Source organism: Hippopotamus amphibius, chromosome 15, assembly GCF_030028045.1.
Source record: "Hippopotamus amphibius kiboko isolate mHipAmp2 chromosome 15, mHipAmp2.hap2, whole genome shotgun sequence".
Lineage (NCBI taxonomy): Eukaryota > Metazoa > Chordata > Mammalia > Artiodactyla > Hippopotamidae > Hippopotamus > Hippopotamus amphibius.
In genome coordinates this window covers 60,556,607-60,577,845 of record NC_080200.1, presented here as the reverse complement: position 1 = coordinate 60,577,845, position 21,239 = coordinate 60,556,607, and the positions used below count along the sequence as shown (strand labels likewise).

The 21,239-nt window shown below is 38.1% G+C and overlaps 1 protein-coding gene across 1 annotated transcript in view; it reads right to left on the bottom strand.

Moving 5' to 3' along the window:
• The window catches only part of CTNND2 (catenin delta 2), an 805,106-nt gene that overhangs the window by 735,229 nt on the left and 48,638 nt on the right, over nucleotides 1-21,239 (bottom strand). The gene's annotated exons all lie outside the window — the stretch shown is intronic.

Below are 21,239 nucleotides of genomic sequence, written 5' to 3'. Positions count from 1 at the left end.
GTATCTTAACCTTCTCTGTACATCACTTAGAAACTCACAGATACATAATGGAGACTCAAGACATTTAAATATTCTTTTAAATGCAGTGCAGTAACCAGAATATTAAACGTCCATATCAGAATGTAAACTCCAATGAGGCAATAAAAATTTCACCAAAACAAAGTATTCTCAGCGTTGCACAAACTGCGTGTTAAACAGCAGCAGAAAATGAGCAAGTTTCATTTGCTGCTAAAATTTCCTTTCTCCTAAGTCACATATTTAAACCTTGATTTATAATCCATGCTGAGATTACCAGTAGAATACTCATAGTCTGGTATACAGACAATGATTTTTTTCCCAAAACCTGCATTTATCTTTTTTAACGGTTCACAGACAACCTAACTTAATAATCCTGTAATTGCTGAAAACCACCTTTGCATTTACACAGTACTTTGCCAACAATTAGCATTCTTCATTTCTTTTCTACAAGCCTGCTCTTTATAAAGTGCTCAAAGAGAAGAGGCATGCATATCTTCTTAGGCTTTTTAGTGAAGGCAAATACACTCTGGGAAGTGGAAATGTCATGGCTAAAATGGTCCAAGGGACAGATCACCCTGATCAGCTGCAATGAGTTTCCAATCTTGCTCCTTTAAAACGCCACTTGAAATCACACAGAGTAAACTACAAATCTCTGCTGAAACCCCACGGAGAAACGACATAACAGAGCTCCAGGCAGGATGACGGTGTTTTTCCATCATGATGACTGAGCAACAGACTCCAGGTCAAAGCTCCAAGTCACTGTATCCTGCCCACCTCCCCACTTCCTCATGTGTAACATGAAGGGTTTGGAGGAAAGAAACTGAGCTCTCAACAGTTCTAAAGCATTATGACAGTCAAAATGCTAGGATCACAAGATTTCAGGGATGACAGTGACTCATTTGTAAAAGGTTTCTGCAGCTGTGCCACATCTGGGGAGAAGAATGGGCTAAGAAATACTGCCTTTGCGTGTGTTTGTTTCACACGGACCTATGTTCAACACACTAACAAGTACGTCCCAAGGGAGGGCAGGCTTTTCGTGGCAATTTTGCTTTCAGAGAAAAGTTGTGATCTTAGAGTCCGTGCCTGATGCCAACAGAACTTCCATTCTTAGACAGATAGGCGTATTCCCCCCACCCTGAAAGGTCCTTTCTAATTATAAATGTCAAGATGGCTTTCCAAAAAAGTTATGTTTACCATATTCACAACATTTTTATAGGTTGACGGTTTTGATTTTGCCACGGAAGGACAGAAGATTGGAGGAGAAGCCCTAGTAAAGAACCAAAAACTTCATAAAGAGAAAAAGGAATGAAGAATGCAATAGTCTTATTATAAATACCCAGTAAAAGGACATCGAGGTGGGCAATCAAAAGGCTTGATGTCGGCCTTCCTAGGTGGTGCAGTGGTTAAGAATCCGCCTGCCAATGCAGAGGTCACGGGTTCGATCCCAGCTCCAGGAAGATCCCACATGCCACGGAGCAACGAAGCCCGTGTGCCAAAAAAAAAAAAAAAAAAAAGGCTTGATGTCCTATGAAGATACCACATGCCTCGGAGCGGCTGAGCTCGTGCCCCACAACTATTGAGACCGTGTGCCACAGCTGCTGGAGCCCATGCTCTGCAGCGGGAAAGGCCACCACAGTGAGGAGCCCGCACACCGCAATGAAAAGTAGCCCCCACTCGCCGCATCTGGAGAGAGCCCTTGTACAGCAATGAAGACCCAACACAACCAATAAAAAAATAAATCCAATAAATAAATAAATTAAAAAAAAAAAAGCTTCGAAACTCTGAAAAAGAACTAAAAAAAAAAGGCTTGATGTCACAGAATATACGGTACTGCAGCTACTGTAATACTCTTACATAATCCACTGAGTGTTCCTCTGATTACTACGTGCTTGGACAAGCACTGTGATAAGGCACCTCATCTATATGTCTTAAGATTTGTATGTGAATCATCTCCTCACTTAACTGCTTTAAGGACAAGAAGAGTTTCCTCATTTCTGAAACTCCGTGACCTTCCTTCCTTAGACTCCTTCCCACTACTACTGTTAAACAAGCAGGATCCACGCCCTCTTTCCTCTTCCCTACTCAACACCCTCATGAAACTATCACTAGGCTGACGTCTTGCAGCTTCCCCCCCTTCGTCTTATTAGTAACCAAACCTAATAAAAGTGCCATCTTGTGGGTCTAAAACAGTCTGCATCAGCAATTCCAGGCGGTTCAGCATAAGCGGATTGTTAATTTTAGGAAAGCAGATGATTACAAAACCCGGATGAGAGCATTCAGGAGTATCAACACGATGCTGACCGCTAAGGCATTTTTCTTCCCTAGACCCGGGGTCACACCTTCAAACAAGGGGCAGCAGGGGACGCGTATGTGTGAACTCGATGTGCATAAAAACTGAGGGAGTCGTGAGGAGCACAGTGACCTGAAGAACCCGTGCTCGGCCAAACCTCGTTCTTTAAAAACGAAATAAAAATGGCAGCCATCATAACAAACACGTGAACAGCTCACACCCTCATCTTGCGTGACTTTCTTACAACAAGTTTGAGTTTTGTGGTTATTCAAGTGCCAGGTTATACTTGATCGTATGCAAACAATCAAACTAGGATCATATGACCTACTAGTTGCTGCGAGTTAGATCGTGGGTTTTAGGTGTAAGAATTAATTTAAATAAAGCAATTCTTTCTAACTACTGCTTACTTTACCAAACAAAATTATTTTCTTAAACTCAACCTTTTGCTTCTTAGTAAAGACACTCAAGACAGCAAGCTTTGCATGGAAACACTGGAAGGTTTTTCTAGGTTAGATTACATGAATAAATAATGCAATAATCATCTTAATGACAATACCAATCTTATATTTCTAATTGCCATTTGACAAACGCTTGCAATTTTATCGATCTCTGTTCCAACAAACTCTACAAACATTATCTCACAGAACTCCTACACACCACAGCTACGTGGGAATCATTTTCCCCAGGTTAGAGATGAGGCGATGAAGGTCACAGGCGTTCACCGTTCAATCCTCACAGCCCCTAAAAAGAAGTCCTCATAACAGTCACATGTTTTACATATGCAAGCTTAACAAATTAAAAAAGAAAGCTCGTGGGAAGCCCTGCACTTTGGAAATTTCTGCTGTAGTACACAAGGTAAAGTAATGAAGAGACCATGGATAACTGTGCCAGGTGTGGCGGAAGAACCCGCCAACAGCAGGCCACTGGGTTGGTCATAAACAGCAGTAGCTCACTGCCACACTCAGTGAACTTTCTTTTCTAGGCAGTTAGGGAACCACCTTTTGGAGGCTGAGCTGCTAGTTGACAGGGGCAGAGAGGGAGGGTGTGCAACTAAATGACATCACCATCATCACAACGATAATACTATTACTAAAGAAAACACTATACCTATTTTTTATTTTTGCCCTATTCAGAGGGCTCTCCCAGGAGCACCTGTGAGCTCCCGACAGGGCTTCCCAGAGCCAGTATCTCTGGCTTCTTCTCATGAAACAGCTCTTGCTGATGAATGTGTGTGGGTGATATATCCCTGAATGTTAGCACATTAAAAACACCTCACCAAAAACATTTTTTTAAAACACTGATAAAAGTCTCATTAAAAAAATGTCACAACATGGTTTCTTAGTGGAAGCCATATATATAATATTTAATATTGTATAACAGTATATTATACATAATCATTATATAAACTATAGTAATACACTTTTTAACATACAGGAAAAGTAGAAAACGTAGTCAAGAAGGTAAGAAAATGGAACCCTTCATCTCCCTTCCTTCCTAGAAACATGTCACCCAAGACTCTCTCTCACATGCTCCCCGTATCCACTTTTACTACAATTCAGTCCATTCTGCCTTCAAAAAGTCTTTGAATTCACCCTCTCTCTATCGCCACTGGTTAAGCTCTGTTCATTTTTTGCCTGGGCTTCTCTGATAACCCCCTAACTGGCTTCCCAAACAGAACACTGATTCCTTCCAATTTATTCATACTTCAGCGGGAGTGATCCTCCTGAAACCCAAGTCTGATCACCTCACCCCCTGCTCAGCATCCTTCAATAACTGTCACCGTATAAAAAACAAACTGCAGCACGAAGCCAACAGACAGCCTTTATCACGGCCTCCTGCCGGCCTTACCGCCTCCATTTCTGGCACGCCAGACCCACAGCCATCACACTGATCAGTGGAAGCTATTCTCAGGGCCCCCAGGACAAGGTGTCCTCTTTCCTGTCTAGATTCAAGGGTGAAGATTCAGCATGTGGGCTCTAGGAGCATCTACCAAGATTCAAAACCTGCTTCGACCCCTCACTAGCACAGGCCTGGGGAAGCTGCCATACCTCTTGAAACTGTGGTTTCTGCTGTAATAGGGAGGACCTAATGGGACCTGACTCAGAACTTAGCTGTAAGGATCAAATGAGGTAATGCATGGAAACCTTTCCATATAGCGCTTGGCTCACGCACTGGTAATACTTGTAGGGCCCTATTCTGAGAGCTAAGAATACATGACACTTAACAGAACAGGCAGGGAAAACCCCAGCCCTCATAGAAGATGTATTCCAGTGGAGACAGACAATTTAAAAAATTGGTGAATATTTTATATAGTATGCTGGAAGTTAAAAACTCCTGTGAAGAACACGAACACAGGGTGAGCGGAAGTGACATTTTCTGTAAGGCAGGCAGGGAAGACCTTATTGATAAAGTAGTATTTGATCAAAGATGTGAAGGAGGCAAGGAGGTGAGCAGCCGCATGGACATCTGGGGAAGAAGATTCAGGAAGAGAAAAGAGCAGGGCAAAGACCCTGCACTGAGAATGTGTCTGGTGAGCTTGGGGATGGCTCGGACACCAGTGAGGCTGAAGCCAGGTCTGCCTGGGTGACTGTAAGAATAAAATCAGAAGAGGCATGGTAGCGCTTCCCTGGCAGTCCAGTGGTTAAGACTCCGAGCTTCCACTGCAGCGGACACAGGTCTGATCCCATCCCTGGTCAGGAATTAAGATCCCACGTGCAGCATGGCTTGGCCCCAGAACGAAAACAACAACAACAACAAAAGCCGTGGGGAAGCACCTTGTCCCGTGGATGCTGGTTTTTATGCTACTGCAGGCTTTTAGCATGTATTCATCTTTGTGGGAAGTTCACCAAAATCTTCCAGGCTCGGTAAGAAATGCTCTGTCTCTGCTCCCACAGGGCACCTCGCATCTGCGTCATGGCATTTATTACACCAGCCTTTCCAACTCCCCAACTCAGAAAGGCTCAATCATTCATCTCAATATCCCCAGCGATCTTCTGGGCACTCAGTGTGCGGGGATGGTTCGATAAAGAACAAATGAATAAATGGTGAAGAAACAAATGAAAAACAAGCAACACACTTTCAAAAGGCCAAAAAAAGTGCCCATGCCACAGTGAGCTGAGGAAATATCATGATATGGCTTATATGTGGAATCTAAAAAAAGTTACAAATGAACTTATCTACAAAACAGTAAAAGAGTCACAGATGTAGAAAACCAAACGTATGGTTACCAGGGGGTGGGGGGGGGGAGGGATACATTGGGAGATGGGGATTGACATATACACAGTACTATATAAAACAGATAACCAATAGGGACCTACTGTAGAGCACAGGGAACCCTATTCAGTACTCTGTGGTGGCCTATATGGGAAAAGAATCTAAAAAGAATGGATATATGTATATGTATAACTGATTCACTTTGCTGTACACCTGAAACTAACACAATATTGTAAATCAACTGTACTCCAGTAGAAATTATTTTTAAAAAAGATTCTAAAACTAGTGATAGAAAATAAGTATATATTTCCCCCACTGACATCACGTTTCAATTTTCAGCAATTTCAGCGATGCGGTTCAGAGACACTAGACAACTTTGCTAAAATTATTGTCCTATAATGTTCAAAATTCTGGGATGTGTTCTCTAAATCTGTCTCAAAAACAACCCTGTGCTTTTCAGATTGAAGTATCTCCATTCTCCAAGTAATGGAATTGAGGCCCGAAATAACAAGTGACTAGAGGCAAACTCCGTCCTAGAACTCAGGAAGCCACGTCCCGTGCAAGGGGGCCTGGCTGGTCGTACTGTACAGCGCTGCTCCTTACAGCGTGGAGAGTCCGGGAGAACACACACATCAGAGCAGAAGGGCTGCTGCAGAGGGAGCCAGGATGAGGCAGAAAAACTCTCACAACCATCTGAGATAATGAAGCAAGTCTTGAGAGAGAGGGAGTAGCAGCACATAAGCAGGAAATAATTTCATTCTGCTCTCACTAATTACAGATGGCATCACCCTTTCGATGAATGACACAGAGGGGACCACAAAACTGGAGGCGATGACAAGAGCTGCCAAGGTGACTTGATCCAACAGTATTTACACCGAAACTACTCCCCATAGTGTCTATTCTCCATAATGCTGTTGTATTATATTGTATTTTTGTCGATGCTAATGCTGACATAGCAGTATAATCTGTAATATACAAGGTAGAGCAGCTGTAGCACTAACCAAAGACTAATGAGCACTGTGCTTGGGCTCAGGGAAGACTGCATTTACTACCTATGAGATCTCTGACATGCTTATTTATTTTAATCCTGGGACTCAGTTTTCCAACCTGTAAAATGGGGATCACAATACCTATTTTCAAGGTTTGTTACAGCACAAATAATATGGCAGGTTATTAAAAATGATGACGTGTTCTATGAAGGTAAGAGATAATGAAAATTTTTCTCTCCCATATATATTTGTGGATTGTGTTGCCTTAAAATTACAGGATATTTTACTACAATTTCATTTTATTATATTATAAAATATATATGAAAGAATTTTTCTACCATCTAGAAAACTGGCAGAACCTAAAAGCAGCATTACGCTCCACTTTCTTTCATAACTTTTGCGTAAATAAATCAATTTGTGAATGTCCCTGTAGAAAATGTTAAGACATACTATTTTTTTTACATAGAACGTGCCACATTTTCATACAGTTAATAATCACAGAGTTGCAGAAATTGTCTAATAGATCTGTAATTCAGCAATACCACTTCCACCTTTTATTACGGTGATATTGTGACATTTGACAAGGGGTAGCTATAAAAGCTTGTGATCATAAAGAAATACAGAATGAGTTACATCGCATTACCTGGAAAGCTAAAGTAAGGAAATTTATTTCCTCCAACTTCACGTGAGGATCCTACCACCTCTTTTCAACAGTATATATTGTCATATAGTAGAAGCTACTTTGTCACAGCAGTATTACAATCCCTGGCCTCCAGGCAGGACAGCGAATGTACAGTATGAGGGAGTCGCCATTCTTCTTCCCTCCTACACAAAATTGTGAAGAATACTCAGCATCATTCAAACATCAGAGAGAAATCTGTCTTATTCTTTGAAAAATAATAACCTGAGTATAAGTTTTAGAAGACAATCATTCCAAGTTTGGCAATTTTCAAATTGCTGCAATTGTAAAATGACTTGAAAGTGACAAAGTCAAAGAAAATTGCACTTTGATGGGGAAATAAAATCAACAACAGGAGTGAGCGGGAGGAGAATGGAATCCAATGTATCAGCTCACTGGTACATCATAAGATCACGTAACTTTTGACAAACCCTTATACTCAGCAACACGGCAGCTTAAATGTACAACTAAACATTAAAAAAAAATCTGACAAAGTGTTACAAATGAATAAGAAAGCAAATTTACTGAAAGCCATATGGTCCTCAAATGCTGCTTCATTTTTACGATAATACTGAGAAGCGAAACAAAGTGAAAAAGCACAAATGACTCCACAGCCCTTCTTACTCAAGGCTGCGGGACTGTCTTTGAAAGCAAGAAATCTGTGCTCTCAACAATATACTCTCTTTCCAAAATAATAACTTTGATTGTTTATAATTATGATATAAAACACTGCTGTATACACTACGGGTTAACGTGGAATTAATAACTCCACAAAGGAGAATCATAGCATAGCAACCTGAAAACACATTGAAAAGAGAGAGTAAACCTTTAGTTGACATAATGATTCTGACCATGTCAACAGCGGCACTGTTTGGATGTTTCTTTTTAAAAATCCATCAGACAGGGAGTCTCCACAAGATACAGACAAAGGAATGTGAATGAAGTAAATATCTTGACAGAAATGATATGTTTGGTTAATAGATCACAGAATGTAGTATTTAGGGTGAGTTTCGAAAATTATAGTTTCCCTAAACACACAAGTACTCAACAGAAGCATCAATACTTTGAAAAGTGACTTTCATCTTAAAGATAAAAGTTCAGATACAATTTTTTTATTGTTTTTGAAGGAAAATTTAATATAAAGAAAATGAATATTCTGCTTCTCAGCTATACAGCTATATTTTTTAAATGTGCTCAGTGCTTTCTCCCACACAAAATGTTAACATTTCCTTTGAAGTGGTTCTCTATAATCTAAAGATTATGTAGCTAATAATTTTAAAGAATACACTTGAAACTTTAGTTAAAAAAAGGTTACTCTGCCTAATATCTCAAAAATCATAAATATATTTTTGAATGATGATGCTATCATTAAAACCTTGTGTTTTAGCAAATGAATATTTAATAATTTGGAAACATGGCTGCAATATATTTTTTAATTTTAATCTTGGATAACATTGAGCATATAATTGCTGGAGGTTTTAATTTTCTCCCTTTTACTATTTTTTTTCTAAACTCTCCAGCAAAAAACAAACAAAACAACACAATAGCAACCAAAAAAAAAAAAACCCCTATTTTTAAAATAAGGGAATGTGAATCCTAAGCCATCTTAAAAAATATAAAACTTGAATTGGAAAAATACTGGAAAAAGAACAAGGTATTAAAATGAAACTAGCCAGAGGCACAGTGAGACTGCTGCCACAGATATGGCTTCGATGAAATCTCATTACCTAGACTGTCTTATTGGATAGTCAACAAGCATTGGCAACAGGACATACAGACAGAGGAGGGTCCTGAGGATGTAAAACTGCTCAAAAGGAGGCTAGAGGCATATGAGAGAGAAAACACAATGATGCTAAGATGATACATGCCACTGTGAAATTTAGAAAATGATACAGACACTGATTAAAAAGTTTTGAAGTTTTACTGTGAGATGCTTGACAAAATCTCTTTTTCCCACAGCCCCAAACTTTAGAAAAAATTCTCCATCCCTCTTCGAAGTTTAATCCTAAAAATGTCTGGGTTATCCATCTTCACATATTGCTACATGTAAGCTCACAGTCCAGAAACCAAGAACATTTTAAAAAGGTAACTCCAATTTCCAAAGAAGAACAAGATGAAAAAGATCTACCAAAGGCAAACAAAATTAGTACCATGATGTAACAGTCACCAAAATTACTGAAGCTGAAGAAATGCTATTCTGCAGCATTTAATATATGAAACAAACATTCAGTAGTCATGTGGATTTTATATGACTATATTTCTCAGCATGTTGTTTTTAGTAATTTAAAAATAAATGGTGACATAATAGCATAATATTTAAGAGCAGAGATTTTAGATCAAGTCAACTTGAGTTTGAAACTCAGTCTTGGAAAATACTGTTTTATCTTGCGCAACTTATTTGAATTACAGCTTTCTTTCTTTAAGATGGGGCTAAAAATATCTGCTTCATAGAACTGTTGAAGGGATTATATGATATACATGAAGCACTTGGCACAGGCCCTTAGAAATCAAAAAATCTTAACTGTGATGGAAGTACAATGAAGGCAGGAATATTTGTCTTTCGATCACTGCAGCTCATCTAGCACACAAATGCTCAATAACTATTTGCTGAATGAATAACTACTGTCATTATCAGTAATTATTCTAAGAATTTTCCCTAAAAGTAGGTACCAACCTAAACATAATACAGTAGATTCTCTTATGTTATACAAGGTCAGTATGAACACTGAATTAGTGATAAAGGAACCACTGTTCCCAAGAGGAGATAAAGGGTTAGGTTCCTGCAAGGCTCTGGGACACAATGTTTTCAACAACCTATCAATATACCACCTTGTTTTACGTGAGTTCTGTTTAAAGACACCATGTTCAATACATACTGTTGATTCATTAACCTTGAACTCATGGCCAACAGCACTATAACTCATGCCTGAATGAAGTTACCTAATAAACATATTTTCTCCATAAGGCAAATCACAGCTTTCTTGCACTTAGAAACACTACACAGCACTTAAGCACTATGCCTGGGAGCCACTTGAAACAGCAAAATAAATACAAGAAAAAGCACAAAAGTTGAAAATAGGGCACTAAGTAGACTGAGAGAAAGGACCCTTGTTTATAGTATGAGAGCTGGAGAAAAAAAGGCAGAGTGTCGCCTTGTTTGACCTCAGCTGGGAAAGTGCGTGCCAGGTGACTAAAACACTTCATCACCCTTTGCAAGTCTTGTGAATGACTGACTGCAAAAGAAACACCGATATTGATTTGGGGGTTACAGATAAACATTAGCAAGTAGGCAAATTTCACAAATACAAAATCTGCAAACAATGAGGACTGACTGTATATCAAAAAAGGGAATAAAAGAGACTCCTATATGGATTGCACTTGCTAAATTTTATATATTTCTCCTCTCCCCGTCTCTCTGTTCAACAATATCTTGAATACTGCTTTTCAAGCCATAAACACCCAATCAGTGCTTGCTAAATAGGAAAATCAGCACGTCTGAGAGATTTTAAGGCCAATGGAAACTAAATATACAACAGGACTAAGAATCTCACAACTTTGCTTGTCATCTTAAATATTTATGGTACAGTTGTCATCCCCAAAATATTATATACATCAGGTCATTCTGAAAGATGTTACTGACAGAAGTATGACCTTAAACAAACATTACCGGGTTGTGGAACAGTCAGAGGAAATTGAAATGTGTTCGATGGGGTTGAGTAAAGAGGAAGTTGATAGAGAAAATCACTAGCTTCAATCAGGGACAATAGAAAGTTACAATCATAAAAGGTCAGATCAGGAAGAGGCAGCCTGGAAGAAGATGGATCACACAAAGGAGGTGGTGGGTTTAAATAGTATGTTATTAAAAACGCTGATTCTGTCACATCCTGTCACATCCCTTTTTGTTCAGGACAAAGTCTAGCAACTGGCTTTAAAGGCTATTAATACCCTCTCATCATCTATCCAAGCTCTTGTTCCTGGCAAGCAATGAGGGGAAAAGATCTTTGGTCTTGACACCTGTGTGTTTTGCGTGTTGGTTTAGGACTTCTGACTCCACTGAAGCTCCAGAGTAGAATTATTCTCTAGAGAATCATTAAGATCTACGGCGAGAGCACCCCACCATCTCTCCTTCTCTTTTATAATGGGATGAACAAATAACAAGCAATTCAGGGATGTTTTCCTGTTTATATCTTATAACAATGCTTTCCTATCTCGAGAATAAATGAAATACTTTTACTCCCTAATGATGCCACTTTCATGTTTACTTCATTTGTAAAAAAGGCTATGCAAACTTCCTTTTTCTTTGCTTTGGCATGAGTGTGATGTTTTATGTGATTATGTAGGCTTGTTATTTTAAAGCTGATGCAGGCTTATTTACAATAAATATAGGTTTATGAGTATTTAGGCAATAAATACAAAAAAGTATAATCCATTACCCCTTAATCTGCTCCCTTTTTCATTATAAACGTATACAATATTACATATACATGTTAATATTAAAATTGTGATCTCAATATATATGTAGTCTTGCATTATTTTAAACATTTAATACATAATGAGCATTGTCCAGTGTCACTAAACAGTCTTCCAAAACAGTTCACATTACCTGTGTCGACTGAAAAAAAATGCACAACCTAAAAGCTGAGAGTTATGTTTTATTCAGTGGACAAATCTGAGGACTTAAGCCTGGGACACAGCATCTCAGATAACTTTGAGAGGCTATTCTGAAGATGCATTCTGAAGATGCAAGTGGGGATGGAGCTAGGATACGTAGGAGTTTTGGTAACAAAGACCAGGTAGTTGGGACATCAAAAGATTACTGTTAATTAAAGAAAACCAGACAACTCAAGTTAAGGAATTTAGCGCTTTTCTGTGTATGGGAAGATGCAAGAGTCTGGGCTCACTGAAATCATGCCTTTGATATGCACCTCAGCTCTCTGGGGCCAGTATCCTGTGCCTTCTCATCCTGAGTTTCCTCAGGGTACACCTTCGGGGGCTTCTGTACTGACTGATGGCTGCAACATCCTTTGTTTACTGAAATGGCAAGGGACAGTCTTAGTTCACACCTGTATTGCCTGAGTTATTTAAACACTGGCCACATTTATTATAAGTATTTGTATGCTTTTTATGGATATCTATAATTTGCTTTAAAATACTGAGCCTGGATAGCGTGATACTGCCCCTGTGTTAGTTTAAGCCAGGATCAACAAACTCTTTCTGTAAAAGTGTAACCAAGCAGGACCCTATGGGACAGACCCCTCCCCCCATGTTCCCTGCCTGCCTCTTGTTTGTAGAAAAGCTGTAGTCTCCGAGGCCTCTCCTGAGTTACAAAAGCCTGGCTCAAGAATTAATGATCAAAAGCATGTGAACATGTAGTGACAAAAATAGTAATTGGACCAGGAGAACTGGTAAGAATTTAAACAGTAAATCAGCCATATGGCAGTCACAGAATCTTTAGCTCTTTTCTGAAGTACCTAGATAACAGTATCCAATGCACACTGCCTGAGCTGTTTTACAGATGCTAAAACCCCCACCAAATGGACAAAGTTAACTACCTGAGGACCACGAACACATAGCTTCCAGACCTACTGGAGCCTGAGAATTGATAACGTTAACTCTTGTGACACCACCCTGTGACCTCACCATCAATCAATCAGAGAATTGTGCATGAGCTGATCACACACCCTGCAACCCCCCTCCCTCACCTGGCCTTTAAAAATGCTTTCCTAAGACTTCCCTGGTGGTCCAATGGTTAAGACTTCACTTTCCAATGCAGGGGATGTGGGTTCGATCCCTGGTCAGGGAGCTAAGATACCACATGCCTCACAGCCAAAGAGCCAAAACATAAAACAGAAGCAACACTGTAACAAAAATTCAATAAAGACTTTAAAAATGGTCCACATCAAAAAAAACAAAACAAAACAAAACAAACAAACAAATGGTCCGCATCAAAAAAAATTAATGAATTAAAAAAAAAAAAAAGCTTTCCTGAGACCCAACAGGGAGTTCGGGTTTTTTGAGCACTAGCTGCCCCGGTCTCCTTTTCTGGCATCTTATAATAAACAATGAACTTTCCTTCACTACAGCCATGTGTCAGTAGACTGGCTTTACTGTGTGCGGGCGTGTGGGTAGGTGAGAGGACACAAGTTTGGTTTGGTAACAAAGGTACCAACAGTAAATATTCTTGGATTTCTGGGTCATAAGGTCTCTGTCTCAATTACTCATCTCAGTCATAGTCATGCCAAATTGTGATACATGGTGCATAAACAAATGTATTCCAATAAAACGTTGTTTATAGATGCTGCAATTGGAATTTTACATAATTTTCACATGTCACATCTCATATTCTTCTCTGATCTATTCCCAACTATGTAAAAATATGAAAAATCATTCTTAGCTCATAGGCCATAGAGCAACTGGCAACAGGCTGGATCTGGCCCTCAGGCTGCAGTTTGCAGACCCCCCCAGTTTAAACTGAACTACAGATTTAGTCAGTTGCCCTGTGGGGGATTTCATGTTCCCAGGACTGGTCACCTCTCTTTCCAATCAGAAGCCCCTTCCTTCAGAAGGAGGCGACTGCAAGGGTGTCACCCATCTTTATAGGTGATCCACAGCAGATATTTTTAATAATTGGCATCAGAATGACTTGCCATGGGTGAAATTGGTGGCCTGTTAGCATAACAGATGAGCTCTCATTGTTGAAATTAGTGCTATGAAGTGCCAGCTTTTAACTCTTTCTTACTCAGTCTGGTTGAGCTCCTGAAGATTCTAAGCATGGTCAGAGGAACTCTGGGAACCGGGATATATACCACCCAGCAAGAACAACAAGGATTTAACAAGCAACTTGGTGGGGCAATGCACAGTGGCTGACGTCAGCCCTGCCCAGAAGGACTCTCTGATCTCACAGACAGGTGGATGCACTACCTTCTGCCTGTTTGAGAGTCAGTTTGCCTTACTAATCTTGTAGGCGTGGCAGAATTGGTTTTGAGAACTGCTTCCATTTTTAGCTGTTGAAAAAAAGAAAGGTGGGGTTGTGCCTCAGCAATATGGTTTAATTTAATTTACAAAAGTCTCAATTCACGGATCTTCAATAAAATGTTTGCCAAGGTTCTCCTATATGTCAGGAATGACTAGGGAAACCACAGTAGAAAAAGGCAGATATGGTCCCTGCCCCAACATTGTTATTGTAAAAGAGGGGATAAAAAAAATAAGCAACTAAAATGTATTAAACATTCTTTTCTATGTTATAAGTAATAACAATGTACCATAATAACAATGTACCATAATAATCACTGTAATCACATAATCTCTATTACAATAGAAATCACAGTAAGGATTTCTATGTGCCAAGCATTGACCTCAGTGCATGACATATATCAACCCCATGACACATATTCAAAACCCCAAAATTATCAGATAAGTTATCCCTGATATTATTCTCCCCATCTTTCAGATGAGGAAGCTGGAGGACATCTTCAAGGATTAAGGAATCGGCTGACATCATAAAACCTTAAGGTGGTGATTTGGGATTTTAACCTAGGCTGCTGGAGGACAAGTCTGTGCTCTTAACCTCTACACTTCCAGGTGGAGGAACTCTGTGGTGCGGGGAGGGTTGCTTAGGGTGGGCCTTCAGGGAAAGCCTATCTTAGCAGGAATAATTTAAAGCCTAAAGGATAAGAAGGAATCATCCGTGAAAAAAGGCAGGCATTCCAATCAGCACATCTCACATCCTGAATCTGGAAGGTTTCTCTGTTCCTGGAACAGAAAGGAAGCTGATGTGCCTGGAAAACCGGAAGCCGTGGTTAGGAGCTTGGCTTTCGTGTTAAAGCAAAGGAAAGTCAATGCAGGGTTGAAAGTAGGAGAGTCACCATTCAGATTTAACTATAAAAATCACTCTGGTGGCTGCTTAGAAACTGGATAAGGGGGGCTGGGAACAAGAATATATAAGGGGAGAAAGGCTAGTGGTTGCTGAAGATCAGAATAATAGCAGCTTAGACCTGGGTAAATGGTGTAGAGAGAGAAACAGCCAGAGCACATTTAAGAAACAGTTCAAAAGCTCCCAAACAATGATCCCCAACCTAACCCTCCATGAAATCAACTTGATGCCAAGGATAAATCACTGTATGTCTCATCTTAAAGGAAGACATTATCCTAAACTAAATTACACACTTCCTTTTTGTCTTGGGCTTGCACCTATCTCCCTCTCCATGGAGCACTGGAAATAAGGGACCATATCTAAATATGAAGAATTTTTTTTTTCTTATCCAACTGAGCCATACATAAATTCATTTAAAACATGACAAAAGCAATGGAGCTAGTATCACAACAAAGTTTACAGAAAGAATTACTCCAAGTAATCCATCATGCACATCGTTTTTGGAAAACTAAAGTTTTAGAGAATTTATAAATATATTCTATCATTTATTCTAAACTACAAATACAATTATTCAAGCATAATTCATATCAATAGACGTAGTTCCTTTTACCTACTGCTACACATTAGTGTGCTACTTTTAAAAGTAATTAAACTAGACTTATCTTGGTGATCATGCTGAAATGTACAGAAATATCAAATCACTATGGTGTACAGAAGGAACTAACATTGTGTTGTAGGTCCATTATACTTCAAAAACAAACTCACAGAAAAAGAGATCAGATTTGTGATTACCAAAGGCAGGAGGTGAGGGATGGGGAACTGGATGAAGGTGATCAAAAGGTACAAACTTCCAGTTATAAGATAAATAAGTAGCAAGGATGTAATGTACAACATGGTAAATAGAATTAACACTGCTGTATGTTATATATGAAAGTTGTTAAGAGAGTAAATCCTAAGAATTCTCATCACAAGGAAAAATTTTTTCTATTTCTTTTACTTTGTATCTATATCAGATGATGGATATTCACTAAACTTATCATGGTAATCATTTCATGATGTATGTAAGTAAAATCATGCTGGACACTGTAAACTTATACAGTGCTAGATGTCAATGAGATCTCAATGAAACTGGAAGAAAAAGATAAAAGGATAAAATTGTTTTAAAAAGTGATTAAAACATATTACAATGGATGTTTTAGTTAACTAAATACATAATTCCATATATAATATGCATATACACATATTGTATCTAGCTAGCTAGCTAGCTAATCATCCTTTTATTTTTTATTTAAGACTTTATGTTTTAAGAGAAGTTTTAGCTTTATAACAAAATTAAGAGGAAGGTACACAGACTTTCCACATACCCTCTACCCCAACACAGGCATAGCCTCCTTCATTACCAATATCACTCACCAGAACGGTACTTTTTTCTTCCCCCCTACAAAACCTGGAAACAACTTTTTATTTATTTATTTATTTAAAAAACTATATTTTCCTATTCTTTTCTTTCCTATTTTCCTCTTCTTTTATTTTCAAGATTTTGTCCATTTCATCTTAAATCACGTTGGTGTGACTAATTTGTTACTGTATACATTTTCTTTGTGATATTAGTATTACATATTTACTCATTTAATACAGTTATTTGAACCAAGGATGAACCTACATTGACAGATCATAATCACCCAAAGTCCACAGTTTACTTAAGGTTCACTCTTGGTGGTGTACATTCTACTGGGTTTAGACAAAAGTATCATGACATATATATATTATTATAATATCATTCAGAGTATTTTCACAACCCTAAAATTCTCTGCAGTCTCCCTACTCTTCTCTCACCAACCCCTAACCTCAAGCAACCACTGATCTTCTTATTGTCTCTACAATTTTGCTTTTTCCAGGATGTCATATAGTTTGAATCATACAGTATGGAGCCTTTCAGATGGGCATCCTTTACTTAGAAATAGGCATTTAAGCTTCCTCTGTGTCTTGTCATGACTTGATAGCTCAATTCTTTTCAGTGCTGTGTAATATTCCATTATCTGGATATACCACACTTTATCCATTCACCTACTGAAGGACAGCTTGGTTGCTTCCAAGTTTTGGCAAGTATGAATAAATCTGCTATAAACATCCATGTGCAGGATTTTGTGTGGACATAAAATTTAGGCACTTTTGGTTAAATACCAAGGAGTGTGATTCTGGATTCTGCAAGAGTATGTTTACTTTTGTAAGAAACTATCAAATGTCTTCCAAATGGCCTTTGCCATTTTGCATTTCTCCTAGCAATGTATGAGAGTTCCTGTTGTTCCACATCCTCATCAGCATTTGGTGTTGTCAGTGTGCCAGGTTTTGGCCACTCTCACAGGTGTGTGGTGGTATTTCACTGTTACTTTAATTTGCATTTCCCAGGTGACATACAGTGTGGGGCATTTTTTCATATGCCATTTGTCATCTGTGTGTCTTTCTTTGTCTCTTGTCTTTGACTCATTTTTTAAATTGGATTGATTGGTTTCTTATCATTGAGTCTTTAAGAGTTCTTTGAGTATTTTGGATAGCAGTCCTTTATCAGACATGTCTCTTGCAAACGCTTTCTTCCAGTCTGTAGCTTGTCTTTAAATTCTCTTGATATTGTCTTTCACAGAGCAGAAGTGTTAAATTTTAATGAAGTCTAACATCAATTATTTCTATCATGGATCATGTCTTTGGTGGTGTATCTAAAACGCAAGATTATCAAGGTTTTCTCCATATTATCTTTAGGAGTTTTATAGTTTGCATGTTACATGTAGGACCATGATCTATTCTGAGTTACTTTTTTGTGAGGAGTGTAAGGTCTGTGTCTTGATTCATGTTTTTGCATGTGGATGCCCAGTTGTTCCAGTGCCACTTGTTGAAGAGACTATCTCTGCTTCATTATGTTGCCTCTGCTCCTTTCGGCAAAGAACAGTCGCTTATATTTACGAAGGTCTATTTCTGGGCTTTTGATGCTGTTCCATTGATCTGTCTATTTTTTTGCCAACACCACACTGTCTTGATTACAATAGCTTTATCGTAAGTCCTGAATTCGGGTAGTCTCAACTTTGCTCTCCTTCAACATGTGTTGGATATTCTGGTCTTTTGCTTCTCCATATAAACTTTAGAATCAGTTTGTCAATATCCACAAAATAACTTACTCAGGTTTAGACTGAGATTGAATCGAATCTACCCATCAAGTTGAGAGGAACTGACATCTTGACAATATTGAGTCTTCCTATCTATGAACATGGAATATCTCTCCATTTATTTATTTGATTTTACTCATATGTCGCTTTCCTCACATAGATCTTGTACATAACTTGTTGGACTTATACCTAAGGTTTTTTTTTTTTTTTTTTTTTTTGGTCTGGGTTCTAACGGAAATGGCACTGTGTTTTAAGTTTCTAATTCTACTTCCTCATTGTTGTTATATAGAAAATCATATGTAACATATTTTGTATATGAAAATGTACATTTTTGTACCAAAAATGTACAAAATATGTTATATCATATACCATATTTTGTATAACATATTTTGTATATATATTTTGTATATGAACCTTGTATCATGAAACCTTACTATAATAATCACTTCTTAGTTCCAGATATTTTTTTATGGCTACTTTCAGATTTTCTACATGATCATGTCATTTGTGAACAAAGATAGTTTTATGTCTTCCTTCCCAAACTGTACACGTTTTATTTTCTTTTCTTGCCTTATTGAATTAGTAAGGGCTTCTAGTATAATGCTCCAAAGGAGTAGTGAGAGGAGACACGTTTGTCTTGTACCTGTCCTTAGTGGAGAAGCTTCAAGTTTCTCATTATTAAGTATGATGTAAGCTGTAGGGTTTTTTTGTGAATAGCCTTTATCAGTTTGAGAAAGTTCCCGTCCATTCCTAATTTACTGATAGTTTCTTATCATGAATGGGTGTTGGATTTTGTCAAATGCTTTGTCTATATCTATCAATATGATTTTCATTTTTTAGTCTGTTAATGTAATGGATTACATTAACTGATTTTTGAATTTTGAACCAGCCTTGCTTAACTGGGATGAATCCCACTTGGCCATGGTGTATAATTCTTTATATACTTTTATGAAACTCAATTTGCTAATATTTTGTTGAGTATTTTTCAATCTATGTTTGTGAGAGATTTGGTCTTTTCTAGCAAATTTGGCAGTTTTATTTTCTTGTAATGTCTGTCTGTTATGGTACTTGGATTATGTTGGTCTCATAGAATGCGTTAGAAAGTATTCCCTCTGCTTCTAATCCTCCAAAAGATATTAGAGATAATTGCTACAATTTCCTCCTTAAATATCTCGTAGAATTCACCAATGAATGCATCTGGGCCTGGCACTTTCTGCTTTGGAAGGTTATTTATTATCAGTTCAATACTTTAATAGATATAAGCCTTATTCAGTTCCTCTTTTTCTTCTTGCGAGGTTTGGCAGATTGTGTCTTTCAAGGAATTGGTCCATATCATCTAGGTTATCAAATCTGGGGGCATAGAGTTGTTCATAATATTTCCTTATTATCCTTCTTATTTCTATAGGGGCTACGATGATGTTCCCTCATTCATATCTCGTATTAGTAGTTTGTGTCCTTTCTCTTCTTTTCTTATTCTGGCTAGAGGCTTATTGGTTTTATTGAACTTTTCAAAGAACCAATTTTTGGCTTCATTCATTTCTCTATTGGTTTCCTGTTTTTAACTTTATTGATTTTTTTCTCTAATTCTTATTATTTCTTTTCTTTTGCTGACTTTGATCTACTTTGTTCCTTTTATAATTTCTTAAGGTAGAAATTTAGATTATTAATTTTAGATCTTTCTTCTTTTCTAATACATGCACTAACTGTGATAAAATTCCCTCAAAGCACAACTTCTGCTGCATCCCACAAATTTTCATAAGTTGTACTTTCATTTTCACTTAGTTAAAAATATTTCAAAATTTCTTTTGAGATTTGTTTCTTGACCCATGTATTATTTAGAAGTATGTAGGTATTCCTTTTTTTTTAAGATACTGTGGTTTTTTATTTTTTATTTATTTTATTTATTTATTTATTTATTTATTTATTTATTTTTTTTTTTTTTTTTATTTTTTGGGGGGTACACCAAGTATTTATTTTTTATTATTATTTGTGGCTGCATTTTGGATCTTCTTTGTAGTGTGTGGGCTTCTCTTGTTGTGGAGCACAGTCTCTACACATGTGGTCTTCGGTAGTTGTGGCCTGTAGGCTCAGTAGTTGTGTCCCATGGGCTCAGTAGTTGTGGCCCACAGGCTTCAGTAGTTGTGGCACGTGCTTAGTTGCTCTGCGGCATGTAGGATCTTTCACCCAGGGATCGAAGCCAGCGTCCCCTGCGTTGGCAGGCAGAGTCTTAACTACTGTGCCACCAGGGAAATCCTGTAGGTATTCTTTTAAAAAGGGAGCAAACTTTTAAAAATTTCCACTAATCATGTCAACACTTGTCAATGAATATCTGTAGAATAGGTGTGCCACACTCAATCATAACATTTAGAACTGGAGAGATATCATTAAGTTTACATTTCAGAAATTGTCCTCGCCACTGTATGAATAAGTTGGAACAAATCAGAGTAGAGGTCAGTAGCCCATTAGGAGACAAAGTAGGGAGTGGAAAGTAGGGAGTCACAGAGCATAAACTAAGTGGAGGTAGGGATGGAGGGAAGAAGATATTAAGGAGGTAACAGAGAAGAATGAGGGTTTGGTACTTGCTTGGGAACTGGGAGGATAACTGAGTCATCTGAGGATTTAGATTGAGGATAAGAGGAGAAGATTGGGGTGAGTGAAAATGAGCTTAGTTAAGACTGTGCTGAGCTCAAGATGTCCCTGGGGCACGAGCAGTTACATGAAAAAGTCGATATCACTGAAGAAAGTATTGGGCAAAACTTCTGCAAATTTTCAGCAATGTATGTGAAAACAGGGGAAGGAAAATATTCTTCAAAGATACAGTGAGAGAGACAGAAAAGAGGCAAGAGGAAAAAAAATATTTAAAGGACAAGAAGAGAAAGAGGAGCCCTCCCTCTCAAAACAAACAAACAAACAAACAAACAAACAAACTTTGCCCCACTTATTCTTTCTCTTGTTGGCATCTCTATAAATCCTTGCCATATGGAATTGTGTATAGTCCACAAGTTTCTTTCCAAAATGA